Genomic DNA, 15,036 nt, shown 5'->3' on the forward strand with positions numbered 1-15,036 from the left:
TTTGTCTGTGGACTCCTGAGCGAAGGAACCCAGAAGAGGTTACTCTCAGAGAAAGAGCTGACGCTAGATAAGGCTTTCAGCGTGGCAGTATCGTACGAAGCAGCAGCAAGGGGAGCTGCGGAAATACAACAAAAGCCACAGGAATACGGCACCCACGAAATGACACAGGGATTTGCAAAATGTTATCGCTGTGGCAGAACAAACCATGACCAGAAGGACTGCTGGTCCAAGGACAAAATATGCAGGCAATGCGGAAAGATGGGACACATTGCACGAGTTTGCAGGTCTGGGAAGAAGACCAACGATAACAAAAAGGCTACTAAGGAACCGTACAGGAAAGTACAAAAGATGACGGACAGTAGTTCCGAAGACCAGATGAGCGATAGTGAATCCGGGAACAAGAGACTAAGCTGTCTCAAACTTCACAACGTAATCGCAAAAGAGGATCACCAAGCCATTTGGGTCACCCTCACGATAGCAGGGTTCCAGGTCAAAATGGAATTGGATACAGGATCAGCTCTAACCGTCATGAATCGACGAGACTACGAGCGGCTATTCTCACACATACCCTTGAGAGAGACATCCATCGTCTTGAGGACGTATACGGGGCAAAAAGTATACCCCAGAGGAAAAATAAGGGTGCCTGTCGAATACAACGGCAAGAAAATACGGAAATTGTATCTCTACATTCTGCAAGATGGTGGACCACCGTTATTGGGACGTGAATGGATCAGAAAGATAAGTTTAGACTGGCACTCCATTCAGGCACTGACGGTGGCTGGTAAAAAGGATGACGACGTCACCCCTGGACGATTGTCAACAATCTTAGCTGACGCCAAAGAGGTATTGCAACAAGAACTGGGCACTCTTAAAGGCGTAACCGCCTCGATAAAAATAGAGGAGAATGCAATTCCCAAGTTTTTCAAAGCAAGACAGGTACCATATGAAATTCGCCCAGCCGTCGAGGCAGAGCTGGAGAATCTGGAGAATGCAGGCGTGTTATCTAAGGTAGACTGGAGCGAGTGGGCGACACCCATCGTTCCTGTCATGAAAAAAACGTTAAACAATAAGTCTGAGGAGCCAAGGAAGGTTCGCATCTGTGGGGACTTCAAGGTGACGGTGAACCCAGTCCTTCACACAGTACAATATCCTCTTCCAAGGATAGAAGATATCTTCGCCTCACTATCTGGAGGGAAGCGTTTTACAAAAATTGACCTAGCACAAGCATATTTGCAGATGGAGGTTGAAGAATCCTCTAGGAAGTATCTCACGATAAACACTCACAAATGTCTTTACCAGTATAATCGACTGGTATTCGGAGTAGCATCAGCTCCGTCGATATGGCAAAGAGCGATGGAACAAGTCCTGCAAGGGATTCCGGGGACTCAGTGTTACTTGGACGACATCCTAGTGACAGGTGAAGATGACAGTGAACACCTTGCCAACCTAGAGCAGGTGCTAGACTACGTGAACATGGGCTACGAGCCAATCGCCCCAAGTGCGAGTTTTTCAAGAAACAGATATCGTATTGTGGCCACGTGATTGATGAAGAGGGGTTGCATAAGTCCCCTGACAAAATTGAAGCGGTAGTTAAGGCTCCAGCACCTGAAAATGTGTCGCAACTGAGGTCATTCCTCAGATTGGTGAATTACTACCATAAGTTTTTGCCGAATTTGTCCACAATTCTGCATCCACTGAACGCCCTACTACGAACGGGAGTAGCATGGAAATGGAGCGATGAATGCAAGCGGGCCTTTCAGAAGAGCAAGGACCTAATCCCTTCAAGAGAAGTATTGGCTCACTGCAACCCATCACTACTGATAAGACTGGCGTGTGATGCGTCTCCCTACGGCATTGGGGCGGTACTGTCACATAAATTCCTTGATGGTTCAGAGAGGCCGATAGCTTTTGCGTCACGCTCGTTAACTTCAGCCGAGCGTAACTACGCCCAGATTGACAGAGAGGCCCTCAGCCTGGTGTGCGGGGTGAAGAAGTTCAATCACTACCTGCACGGTCAGAAATTTACTCTACTAACTGATCATCAACCTCTCGTCTCCATTTTCAACCCTCAGAAGGGCGTACCGATAATGACGGCACAACGGCTACAGAGGTGGTCCCTTTTCCTAGGGGCTCACCAATATGACATCGAGTACAAAGGAACTAAACAGCATGGGAATGCTGATGGATTGTCGCGCCTACCGTTGCCGACGGTGGAAGAAGAACTGGCAGTGGATCCAGTGGAGTTATTCCACTCGACTATAGTCGAATGTCTCCCTGTGACGAATGCAAACATAGAAAAGGAAACACGAAATGACCCGACACTCTCCTGGGTCTATGATTTAACGGTGAAGGGATGGCCAGCACATGGCGAACCACTGCTGCCAGCATTCTCGCCGAGAAGAGAACAGCTGTCAGTGTGCAGAGGAACCTTGATGTGTGGATCCAGAGTAGTAATTCCACCCAAATTGAAGGATAGAGTGCTCAATGAGCTTCATGAGGGTCATCTGGGAGGGGTAAAAATGAAGAACTTAGCCAGAGCGTTTGTGTGGTGGCCGGGAATCGATAGAGAAATCGAAGAGATGACCAAGAGCTGTACAGGACGCCAGAAGGTCCAAAACGCCCCACCACAAGCCCCTCTACATCCATGGGAGTGGCCCTCATCTCCATGGCAAAGGGTGCACATTGATTTTGTTGGTCCCTTTATGGACTCGATGTTTTTAATTGCGGTGGATGCACATTCAAAGTGGTCAGAGGTAATAAAAATGTCCTCAACCACCACAGAAAAAACTATCACAGTCTTACGAACCATATTCGCCAGGAATGGGCTGCCTGAACAGATTTGCTCTGACAATGGACCACAGTTTGTGTCTGAAGAGTTCCGGAGGTTCTTAAAGAACAATGGTGTTAAGCATTACACATCCGCCCCATATCATCCAGCCACTAATGGATTGGCCAAGAGGTTTGTTCAAACATTCAAGAAGGCTATCAAGGCAATGTGTAATGAAGATATACCCCTACAACACAAGGTGGATAACTTCTTGTTTGCCTACTGGAATGCGACACATGCGGTTACCAACCAAACTCCAGCCATGATGTTCTTCAATCGAAGACTACGATGCTGCTTGGATTTGGTTAAGCCAAACGTCAGAAAAGATGTGGAGAACAGGCAGTTTCAGAATATGAATGAAAGGCCGACCAGGAGTTTTAAGATAGGTCAACCAGTTTTGGCCCGGGACTACCGCACAGAGAAATGGCAGCCAGGAACGATCTGTACACGGCAAGGACCTCTAATGTATACCGTGGACGTTGGGGAGAGCATTGTAAGATGCCATGCTGACCAGATTCTAGAGTCACTGGAAAACGTCAACTCCACACCACGATCTGATACACCTGACGATGAAACCGAAGTACCAATTGCATCTACCGCAGAATCGGTGATATTGGAAGCAGACGAACCAAACAACGACATTGATCCCGACTCAACCTTGCCAGAAGAACCTGATATCCCAAAGAGGCGTTATCCAGACAGAATCAGGAAGCCTCCTCAAAGACTGAACTTATAATTGCTTAACTTCAACCAATGTATCTAGCAACCGTAATTGTAATTGTAATTAGTTATTATTTAGTTGTTAAATGAATGTTATGTACTTTTTATCTAAAAGGGGAGGAATTGTTGTGTATGTACCTTTAAGGGAATAACTGGTCTCAGACTGCAGTACCGGCAGTGACCACCCCTGTATAAAAGGCCCTAGCAGGCTTCTGTAGTTTCAGTTTCCAGGTTGTCTCCATTCAGTAAAGACTTGTTATAATCAACTCCTGCAGCCCGTGTCTCAATTATACACGGACATAATAATGAGGATCAACAGTTTAGTGGGAATGGGGTCAAGGAAGGTGGTGGTAGATCTCATGGACAAGTAGAGCTTGGAGAGGGCCTGAGAGGAGATATCAGAGAAACTAGAGAAAGACGTGGGTTATGGGCTAGGGCAGGCGGCAGCCTTGGGGAAAGTTTGGTTTGATATGCAAAGGAAACAGGATGCGGAAGAGCCAACTGAATGGATGGTCTCAATCTTAGTAACAAAGAAGTCCTTCAGCTCCTTTCACTTGTTGTTGGAGGTAAGGATGGAGGAATCCATGGCCAGTTTAAGTTTGCTAAGTGAGAAAGCAGAGTGTTTGAAGAAAAATTATAAAACGTTGGACTATATTAATGTGGTGATTATTCTCTATGTTAGTAAGAAGTATTGTGATTGGTTGTTTGTTTCCTGCCTTGGGATATATGCTGTAATCTCATTGGTAGTTGATGTCATGTGATTTGTGGTGGCCATCTTAAATTCAGTTCTTTCCAGCCTAGATTAGAAAGGCAAATCTATTCTTTATTTCAATTTATTAACTTTATGTCAGAATGGAGCGATATCTTCAACCAGAACGATTCAATGCTGACCCTAATTCTGCAGGAGTGGATGATAAATGGAAACATTGGTATTGTACATTTTAAAACTTTTTGGGCGTGTTGGATCAAGAGTCTCTAAATAAGCTGAATATGCTGATCAACTACATTGCTCCGGATGTGTATAAGTATATTTTGGACTGTAAAACTTACGAAGTGGCTATTTCTACATTGGAAAAGATTTTTGTTAAACCAAAGAATGAGGTATTTGCACATCACCTTCTATCTGCCCGTAGGCAGCAGGTGGGAGAATCTTTGGATACTTATTTACAAGCACTTCGGTGCCTTAGTGTTAACTGTAATTATAAGGCTGTGACGGCTGAAGAATATAAGGAAGAATCGGTACGGGATGCTTTTATTAATGGATTACTGTCTAGATCAATTCGTCAGCGGTTGTTAGAAAATAAGACTTTGGATCTTAAGAGTGCTTTTGAGCAAGCTTCTACATTGGATGTGGCTCAGAGAAGTTTGGATTCTTATGCTCTTTTTAATCGGCCTGTGACTGTGGTTTTGGCAGTTCCGGATGAAAGGGAATTATGTGGACTTAATAGGAGTGGTTTACTAGATTCTGAAACAGTTTCTACTTCAGCGGCTGTTGCCTCTAGGGTTCAGAAGTGTTATTTTTGTGGGAACGTCCGGCACCCTCGTCTGAAGTGTCCTGCTCGGGAGGCTGTGTGTAGTAAATGCGGCAAGAGAGGTCATTACGCACGTGTGTGTAAATCATCAGGTTCAATTACCTCCTCTGTGACTATTCAGCCTTTAGATAGGGCGTTTATTGCATCAATTTCTGCTGCATTTGCTCATGGCCTAAACAAAGCTATAGTTACGGCCCAAGTTAATGGGTTGGAAGTGAAGGCCCTTATAGATACGGGCAGTACCGAGAGTTTTATAAGTCTTCAGTTTGCAAAGGAGAAGCATTTGAAAATTTCACCTGTTTCCTATCAGGTGTGTATGGCTCAGACGACTCTCACTTCACAAGTAGCTGGTTGTTGCCTTGTGAAATTGATTCTTCTAGGTAATACGTATACTGATATACGCCTATCTGTTTTGCCTAATCTCTGTGCGGATATTTTGATTGGTCATGATGTGCTTCAGTTACACGAGTCTCTCAGTCTTTCATTTGGAGGGACTAAACCACCTTTATCTATTTGTGGATTAACCTCTTTATCCATTTCTCCATTATCACTTTTTTCCAATTTGATGCCGGATTGTAAGCCAATTGCTACCAAGTCAAGAAGGTATAGCAGTCAGGATAGAGAATTTATTAATTCTGAAGTTCAACGTCTCTTATTGGAAGGAATCATTGAACCTAGTTGTTCGCCTTGGCGGGCACAGGTAGTTGTCACGACTAACGAGAGACATAAGAAACGAATGGTGATAGACTATTCCCAAACTATTAATAGGTATACTCAATTAGATGCGTACCCTTTGCCTAAGATTGATGAGCTTATCAATAAAGTATCTCAGTATAAGGTTTTTAGCACTATTGACCTAAAGAGTGCTTATCATCAGATTCCTATTGTTAAGAAGGATCAACCATATACGGCCTTTGAGGCTGGTGGAAAGCTGTATCAGTTTTGCCGAATACCATTTGGTGTTTCTAATGGTGTTGCTTGTTTTCAATGGGCAATGGATGCTTTTATAAGTGATAACTCTCTCTCTGACACCTTTTCATACTTAGATGACATCACGGTGTGTGGCAAATCAAGGGTGGAGCATGATTCTAATTTAGAAAGATTCCTTCAAGCTGCGGAAAAAGTTGGTTTAACTTTCAATAAAGAGAAGTGTACCTTTTCGACCACTGAGGTAAATCTACTGGGGTACATTATCTCGGGAAACAAAATTAAACCAGACCCAGAACGTCTGCGACCATTGATTGATTTACCTTGTCCTACTAATTCTAAGGCTTTGCAACGAGTTGTTGGACTGTTTTCTTACTATTATAATTGGATTGCAAATTTTTCACAGAAGATCCGGCCTCTTATTTGGGTTACGACATATCCTCTATCATGGGAGGCCAGGACGTGTTTTGATAATTTTAAAAAGGATATCCTTGGAGCAGTTGTGCATTCTATTGATGAGCAGGTTCCTTTTGTGATTGAGACGGACGCTTCTGATTTTGCAATTGGGGCTACTCTGAACCAAAATGGAAAACCTGTGGCCTTTTTCTCACGTACCTTGAACAATAGTGAAAAAAGGCATTCTTCAATAGAGAAAGAGGCGTATGCAATAGTAGGAGCACTGCGTAAATGGAGACATTATTTATCGGGGCGACATTTTACGTTGGTAACTGATCAAAAGTCTGTGTCCTTTATGTTTGATGTCAAACATTTTGGAAAGATTAAGAATGATAAAATAATGAGGTGGAGGATTGAGTTGGCATGTTACCATTTTGATATTGTTTATCGTCCGGGGAAGGATAACGTTGCTGCTGATGCGCTGTCGAGTGCTTATTGTTCTGTGATTCACAGAGATACGCTTATTAATCTTCACAATGCCTTATGCCATCCTGGGGTTACGAGGATGATACACTTCGTACGCAGTAAGAATTTGCCCTTTTCAGTTGAAGACATCAAGCGGATGACTTCATCATGTTCTATCTGTGCTCGGTGTAAACCGAATTTCTTTAAGCCTCAACGAGCTCATCTTATAAAGGCTACTTCTCCTTTTGAACGTTTGAGCGTCGATTTCAAGGGGCCTCTTCCTTCAACTACTCAAAACCGATATATATTTACTGTTGTGGACGAGTTTTCAAGGTTCCCTTTTGCTTTTCCTTGTGCAGATGTGTGGTAAACCACTTTTATCGTTCACTATCGTTACACTATGGTTATCACTGTTATATCGTTACACTATGGTTATCACTGTTTACACTGTTGTATCACTACACGAGGTCACCTCTTGTCACGCTGTTATACCTGGGCTGACCACTGCTGACTCCGTCCATGGCTCCACCTACTTGCCCAGGTATAAAGGTGGTCGACTGGCTGGTATTCCTCCTTGTTGGATCCGATCACCCACGAGGGTGGGCTCTGTTATTTAGCCAATAAAAACCTATAGTTACTGTCTTAACTCGTCGCTTTTCATTGGATGAATTGATAGGTATATCAATTTTATTGGTTAAATTTTGAAATGTCTTTAACGGAGCAGCCAAACGACCAGTCAGACGCCCAGCTACAACAGCCACAGCAGCCAGCCTGGCTGCGAGCCCTCCGACCGCCGTACCTGGATCTAAACCCACAGGCAGCAAACTCAGCCCTCGACTTCAAACACTGGCTGAGCTGTTTTGAATCCTACCTGGGAGAATCCAGCGTGCCTCAGAGATCCAAACTAAGAGTTCTGACCGCCCAAGTGAGCCCTAAAGTATTTGCACTCATCCAGGACCTTACTACATACGAGGCCGCCCTCAACCTGCTGAAAGAGCAGTACCGGAGCCCGGTAAATTCTATGTATGCCAGACATCTCCTAAGATCCCGCCCGCAACAGCCAGGAGAGTCTGTAGATGAATTTTTACGGGCGCTACAAACACTCGGCAGGGACTGTGACTTTAAAGCTGTAACGGCTGCAGAAAATACTGAAGAGAATATCCGCGATGCCTTCGTGAAAGGCCTTCGGTCCGACTACTCACGGCAAAGACTGCTCGAATCAAAGGACCTCGACCTGAACACAGCTGCAGCCCTCGCTCGCTCTCTGGAAGTGGCCCATCGGGACCTCGAGGCGTATTCCAGGTACTGTGCTGCGCGACCCTGGGACTCGGGCCCGACCCCGACCGCAATACCCCTCGCACCGCCGCCTCTGGGACCTACCTCAGCATCGGCATCCCGGACCCGATCGGGACTGCCACCCCCGGTACTGGCTGCGACATCGGAGCCCCGCGATCGGGCCGCCGGCTGCTTTTTCTGTGGCCAGGCGAAACACCCGAGGGCGCGCTGCCCTGCAAGAAACGTGACCTGCTCCGACTGCCACAAGAAAGGCCACTTCGCGAAGGCCTGCAGGGGGAAAGCCACAGACGCCAGCAGTGCCTCATGCGAGTTGTGGGGGCGGCCATCTTTCATCAAGGCCACAGATGCCAGTATCTCCTCGTGTGAGTTGTGGGGGTGGCCATCTTTGATCAAGGCCACCGACACCGGCAGTGCCTCATGTGAGTTGTGGGGGCGGCCATCTTCTCCGCCATTTTATGCAACATCGTGGGCACCGCCATTTTGTTCACCACACTCGACCGCCACCTTGTCTCCAGACCCGACCACAGCCTCACCCGCAGACTACAGCAGCTCGCTCAGCCATACACTAGCCTCCGTCACACTGGACCAAACTCGCCCGCATCACCTGTCCAAGTCCATGATGGACATCAAAGTAAACGGCCACGCCATGACCTGCCTGTTCGACAGCGGAAGCACGGAGAGTTTCATCCATCCAGACACGGTGAGCCACTACTCCCTCACTGTCCAGCCAACACGCAACCGGATCTCGATGGCGTCGAGGTCCCATTCAACAGACATCAGTGGATACTGTGTTGTGACCCTGTCGGTTAGGGGCACGGAGTATAAAATTTTAAACTTCTCGTCCTGCCCCAACTCTGTGCTGCCGTCCTACTAGGGATGGATTTCCAATCCCACCTTCAAAGTGTCACTTTGGCATACGGTGGACCCCTCCCCCCACTCACAGTCGACAACCAACAGCCTTTAAACCGCCCACCACGTACCACCTGCGGCCTATCCACCCTCAGGGTTCCGCCCCCCTCCCTGTTCGCCAACCTCACCCGCGACTGTAAACCCGTCGCTACCAAGAGCAGGCGGTACAGCGCCGGGGACAGAGCTTTTATTAGCTCTGAGGTGCAGCGTCTCCTGAAAGAGGGCATCATCAAGAGGAGCAACAGCCCCTGGCGTGCCCAGGTCGTAGTCATTAAGACCGGCGATAAAAACCGCCTAGTCATCGACTACAGCCAAACCATAAACCGGTACACCCAGCTGGACGCATGCCCCCTTCCCCGCATATCTGATATGGTCAATCAGATTGCACAGTACCGAGTATTCTCTACCATCGACCTTAAGTCGGCCTGCCACCAACTCCCTATCCGCCCTGAGGACCGCCAGTATACCGCCTTCGAGGCGAATGGCCGCCTCTACCACTTCCTTAGGGTTCCCTTCGGCGTCACCAACGGGGTTTCGGTCTTCCAAAGGGAGATGGACCGGATGGTTGACCAGAACGGGCTGCAAGCCACGTTCCCCTATCTAGATAACGTCACCATCTGCAGCCGCGACCGGCAGGACCATGATGTTAATCTGGAGAGATTCCTCCGTACGGCCCAACGGCTGAACCTCACCTACAATAAGGAGAAATGTGTGTTTAACACCTCGCGCCTTGCCATCCTCGGCTGCGTAGTAGAGAACGGAGTCATCGGCCCCGACCCCGAAAGAATGCGCCCCCTCATGGAGCTTCCCCTCCCCCACTGTCCAAAGGCGCTGAAGAGGACCCTGGGGCTCTTCGCCTACTATGCCCAATGGGTGCCGAATTATGCGGACAAAGCCAGACCCCTCATGAAGTCCGCCTCCTTCCCCCTGACGGCAGAAGCGTGCGCAGCCTTCTCCCTCATTAAGGGAGACATTGCTAAGGCCACAATGCACGCGGTGGATGAGTCTATCCCTTTCCAAGTGGAGAGCGATGCATCCGACTTCGCCCAAGCCGCAACCCTTAACCAGGAGGGGAGACCGGTGGCCTTCTTCTCAAGGACCCTCCAGGGCCCTGAGATCCGACACTCCTCGGTCGAGAAGGAGGCCCAGGCGATCGTGGAGGCTGTACGACGCTGGAGGCATTACCTGGCAGGCAAACGATTTACCCTCCTCACCAACCAGCGTTCGGTCACTTTTATGTTTAATAACAAGCTGAGGGGCAAAATCAAGAACGACAAGATCTTGAGGTGGAGAATCGAGCTCTCCACCTATGATTATGAGATCTTGTACTGGCCTGGTAAACTGAACGAACCCCCAGATGCTCTATCACGAAGTACATGCGCCAACGCACAAATTGATAGACTGCAGACCCTCCACAACGACCTCTGCCACCCCGGAGTCACCAGACTTTACCACTTCATTAAGGCCCACAACCTGCCCTACTCCATCGAGGAGGTCAGGACCATGACCAGGAACTGCCAAACCTGTGCCGAATGCAAACCGCATTTCTTTAGGCTGGACAGAGCAAGCCTGATCAAGGCCACCCGCCCCTTCGAGCGCTTGAGCATCGATTTTAAGGGGCCCCTCCCGCCCTCTGACCGTAATGTGTACTTCCTCAACATCATTGACGAGTACTCCCGGTTCCCCTTCGCCTTCCCCTGCCCAGACATGACCAGTACCACGGTCATCAAATGCCTGAACGACCTCTTCGCCGTGTTCGGGTTCCCGAACTATATACATAGCGACCGGGGCTCCTCCTTCATGAGCGAGGAACTTCGCCAGTTCCTACTAGCGAGAGGTATTGCTGCAAGCAGGACCACCAGCTACAACCCCCGAGGGAACGGCCAGGTGGAAAGAGAGAACGCGACTGTCTGGAAGGCCGTTCTCTTAGCCTTAAAGTCCAAGGGCCTCCCAACCTCTCGCTGGCAGGAAGTCCTCCCGGCAGCGCTGCATTCCATCCGGTCACTGCTTTGCACGGCCATTAACGCCACCCCCCATGAACGAATGTTTGTTTTCCCCAGGAAGTCGACTACGGGAACCTCGCTACCAACTTGGCTGACCTCTCCGGGGCCCGTCTTGCTGCAAAAGCACGCGAGGGCCCATAAAACGGACCCCCTGGTCGAGAAGGTGGACCTCTGCACGCCAACCCCCAGTACGCCTATGTGGCATACCCAGACGGGCGGGAGGACACAGTCTCCTTACGAGACCTCGCACCCTCGGGCGTCCCTGAGACACCACCGTTACCCCCCACCACCCCCCCAAATCCAGCCGAGGTAGACGGCATGCCGGAACCTCACGAGCCTTCGCCGACCACGCAGACACCAGCATTAACATCGGATACTGCATCACCGCCGCCGCTGCTGCGACGATCGGAAAGGCTTACGAGGCCTCCGGACAGACTGACATACCCGAACTGGTAGTACACTTCACCCCGCCGGACTCAAATCTAAACAAGGGGTGAATGTGGTAAACCACTTTTATCGTTCACTATTGTTACACTATGGTTATCACTGTTATATCGTTACACTATGTTTATCACTGTTTACACTGTTGTATCACTACACGAGGTCGCCTCGTGTCACGCTGTTATACCTGGGCTGACCACTGCTGACTCCGCCCATGGCTCCACCTACTTGCCCAGGTATAAAGGTGGTCGACTGGCTGGTATTCCTCCTTGTTGGATCCGATCACCCACGAGGGTGGGCTCTGTTATTTAGCCAATAAAAACCTATAGTTACTGTCTTAACTCGTCGCTTTTCATTGGATGAATTGATAGGTATATCAAGATGTATCAGCTGCTACAGTTATCAAATGTCTGACTCAACTTTTTGTCATCTTTGGGATGCCTGCGTATATCCATTCGGATCAGGGAAGTTCTTTTATGTCTTCCCAGTTGAAGGAATACCTTCAGAGTCGGGGAATTTCTACTAGCAGAACTACCCCGTATAATCCCCAGGGTAATGAACAGTGCGAACGATACAATGGGGTGATCTGGAAGGCAGTTATGTTGGCTTTGACATCCCGGAACCTTAAGAATACACAGTGGGAAATGGTACTGCCTGATGCCCTGCATTCCATTAGATCATTGCTTTCAACGGCTACTAATGTGACCCCCCATGAAAGGCTCTTTAACTATCCGCGGAGATCTACTATGGGATATTCGGTACCTTCATGGCTTACTATGCAGGGACCTGTGCTGCTTCGACGCCATGTTAGATTGTCAAAATATGATCCTTTAGTGGAGGAGGTGGAGCTGTTGGAGGCAAATTCCCAATATGCTCATATTCGATTCCAAGATGGGAAAGAAAGTACCGTTTCAATTAAAGACTTGGCTCCTTGTGGTGGCCAGCCCACTTCTGAGGATATTAACAATAGTCATGATTCAGATAATGTGGATGCTGTTACAGATACTACGAATATTTCCAATCCGACTGCAGATAATTATACTTCTATTAGTCAGCCCTCGATGGATGTTCATGACCGTCCCAGTTTACCTCCTGATGGGATTTCTAATCCGGAAACCGTTGAAAATCGGGATATGGATAGCCTTCCTGCAGAAGATACTTCTGTGTCTCCTGGTGTGGGAGGGCAAGGAATTTCACCAAGGTTAAGAAGGTCGACACGAACAAGATATCCGGTCGACCGATTGAAAATGGATTTTTAAATTGATAGTAATGTTTTAAAATTGTTGAAATATTATATTATATTGTTTTAGTTGAGAGATACTTAATACTTATGTGCAATGTTACTATTTGTTGTTGCTCACTTAGTATTGTGTCATGTTGAATAGTTTTATTTTGTCTGTGCATAGTTTTAGTTGTAAATAATTAATTATAAATTGTAAAGGTTATTTAGGTTGGAGTATATTTTAAAAGGAGGAGTGAATGTGGTGATTATTCTCTATGTTAGTAAGAAGTATTGTGATTGGTTGTTTGTTTCCTGCCTTGGGATATATGCTGTAATCTCATTGGTAGTTGATGTCATGTAATTTGTGGTGGCCATCTTAAATTCAGTTCTTTCCAGCCTAGATTAGAAAGGCAAATCTATTCTTTATTTCAATTAGTCCTACACATAGAATAAAGTGTTACTGATAACTTTTAAATCTTCAGTGAGACCACGGCGGGAGGGATTTTAACCCAACACGCCCAGCAGTAAATGGGCGGGTGGGCAGTTAAAAAGCTCTGGTTTCTCTTATCCACCGGAAATCTGCCCCAAACCCGTTGTTTCCAATTTTAAGTGATGCTTCTGGACAGGTAGCTAAACTTGCCATCATCGAGCGCTGCCAGCATTTTTAACCTTGGCCTGAACAGAGACGCCGCTACCGCTTTCCTGCCAGCGTGAAGAACATTCGGAAGCTGAAGAGGATCGGCAAGCTGAAGCGACTCTTCAGGTAAGTTCTTTACTTTCCTTTGTGGGGCCAGGTGGAGCAAGGATCCCACAAACAAAGTATAAGCTGCCCCTTCCCCTACCGTGAGAATCTCCTGGATCCCCTTCTCCACACTGGTGGGAAACTAACTGAAACCAGCGATTTCCCACCAGAAGCACGCTAGCTGTTAAAATCCCCTCCCCCACCTGTAGTATTCTTTAATGGCATGGTCAACATACATAAGATACTGAGATAGTGGAAAAGATGTAGTGAAAGGCAACAGGGGTGATTCTATTTTTAGATCACTATGCTATGTAGAGAGGATAAGGAAGCTAAATCTATTTTAATTGAAAAAAGAGATCAAGGTGGATATGCACGCAGTCTTAAAATAATGAAGGAAATAGATAGGATGTATATAAAGATACGTTTTGTGGAAAACCATAATAGAAGAACCAGAAGACATGTGGAATAACTTCCTCCTTAGACTTGTTGAGTAATGGAAAAGACAATCACTTCATGCAGTTTGTTGAAGCATTCAAAGTAAAATGAGTTCAGCTCCTGACTCCAAACACAGTAGAGGGATTGCCTCTCTTTAAACTAAAAGAAACATACATACAGAGCAAATAGGATGAAACTTTAAAAAAAAATTTGGATGAACTGTAAGCAAACAGATGCTGGGCATGCCTCTGAAACTAATGATTCAGAATGGCCTACAACAGACTCTCATGGAATGCCTGATGACATGTTTGCTGCATTGTACCTAATCCAAGTAATTTCCTGTGCTACTTACCATAATCTAATTTGTTCCCTCACTCACTGAATCGTATCCCCATCATGTTTCCCCTCAATGCCTTTGAATGTTTTCTTTCACATTATCTGACCACATCTATATTAAGTGCCTTGTACTGCTTTTGAAAATACATCCGTAAACTACAATACAACCCTGAATGAGATTCATCCATTCTCCAGTGTAACTCAGTGACTTGTATTCAAATAAATAGAAGTCACTTACATCTTTCAAAATAATGGACTCAATTGTTCCTCATTTCATTGAAGTCTTTATTGGTTCTAAATCGAGATTTGGTCTGAATTATCTCAGCATATTTGATGCACAAATCATATTCCTATTTGTAGCTGCTCTTTCTGTATAAAGCTAGGTGATACCTTTATATTTAGACATCAAAGTGCAGGAAGACATGACTTATGTGCTAAGTTTTATATTCATTTGAAGAACAAGTTTATCGCAACAAGTTTATTATAATCTATTAATTAAATATACTTAATACATTTTTTCCTAAAGTATAGTTTTTCTGGCTCACTGCCAAATCTCAGGTTTAGAACTGTGAGGGATTATTTCATTCCGTTCTTTCATGCTATTGTTTACTCTTTCCGTTCATATTGTTATTAGAAATGTTTTATTTTATTTATTTTGGGGCAAGAAGAAAATGCCAGCATTGATCTATGGTACTTTCACAAACACTTTGTGGAAAAGCACAAACCTTTTTATAGCTTCACACTGTTGTGAACTAATTGGCCTGCAGCTCTGAGCCTGATAAAAC

Source organism: Somniosus microcephalus, chromosome 16 (assembly GCF_052327205.1).
Source record: "Somniosus microcephalus isolate GS21.2 chromosome 16, FLI_Smic_1.0, whole genome shotgun sequence".
Taxonomy (NCBI): Eukaryota; Metazoa; Chordata; class Chondrichthyes; order Squaliformes; family Somniosidae; genus Somniosus; species Somniosus microcephalus.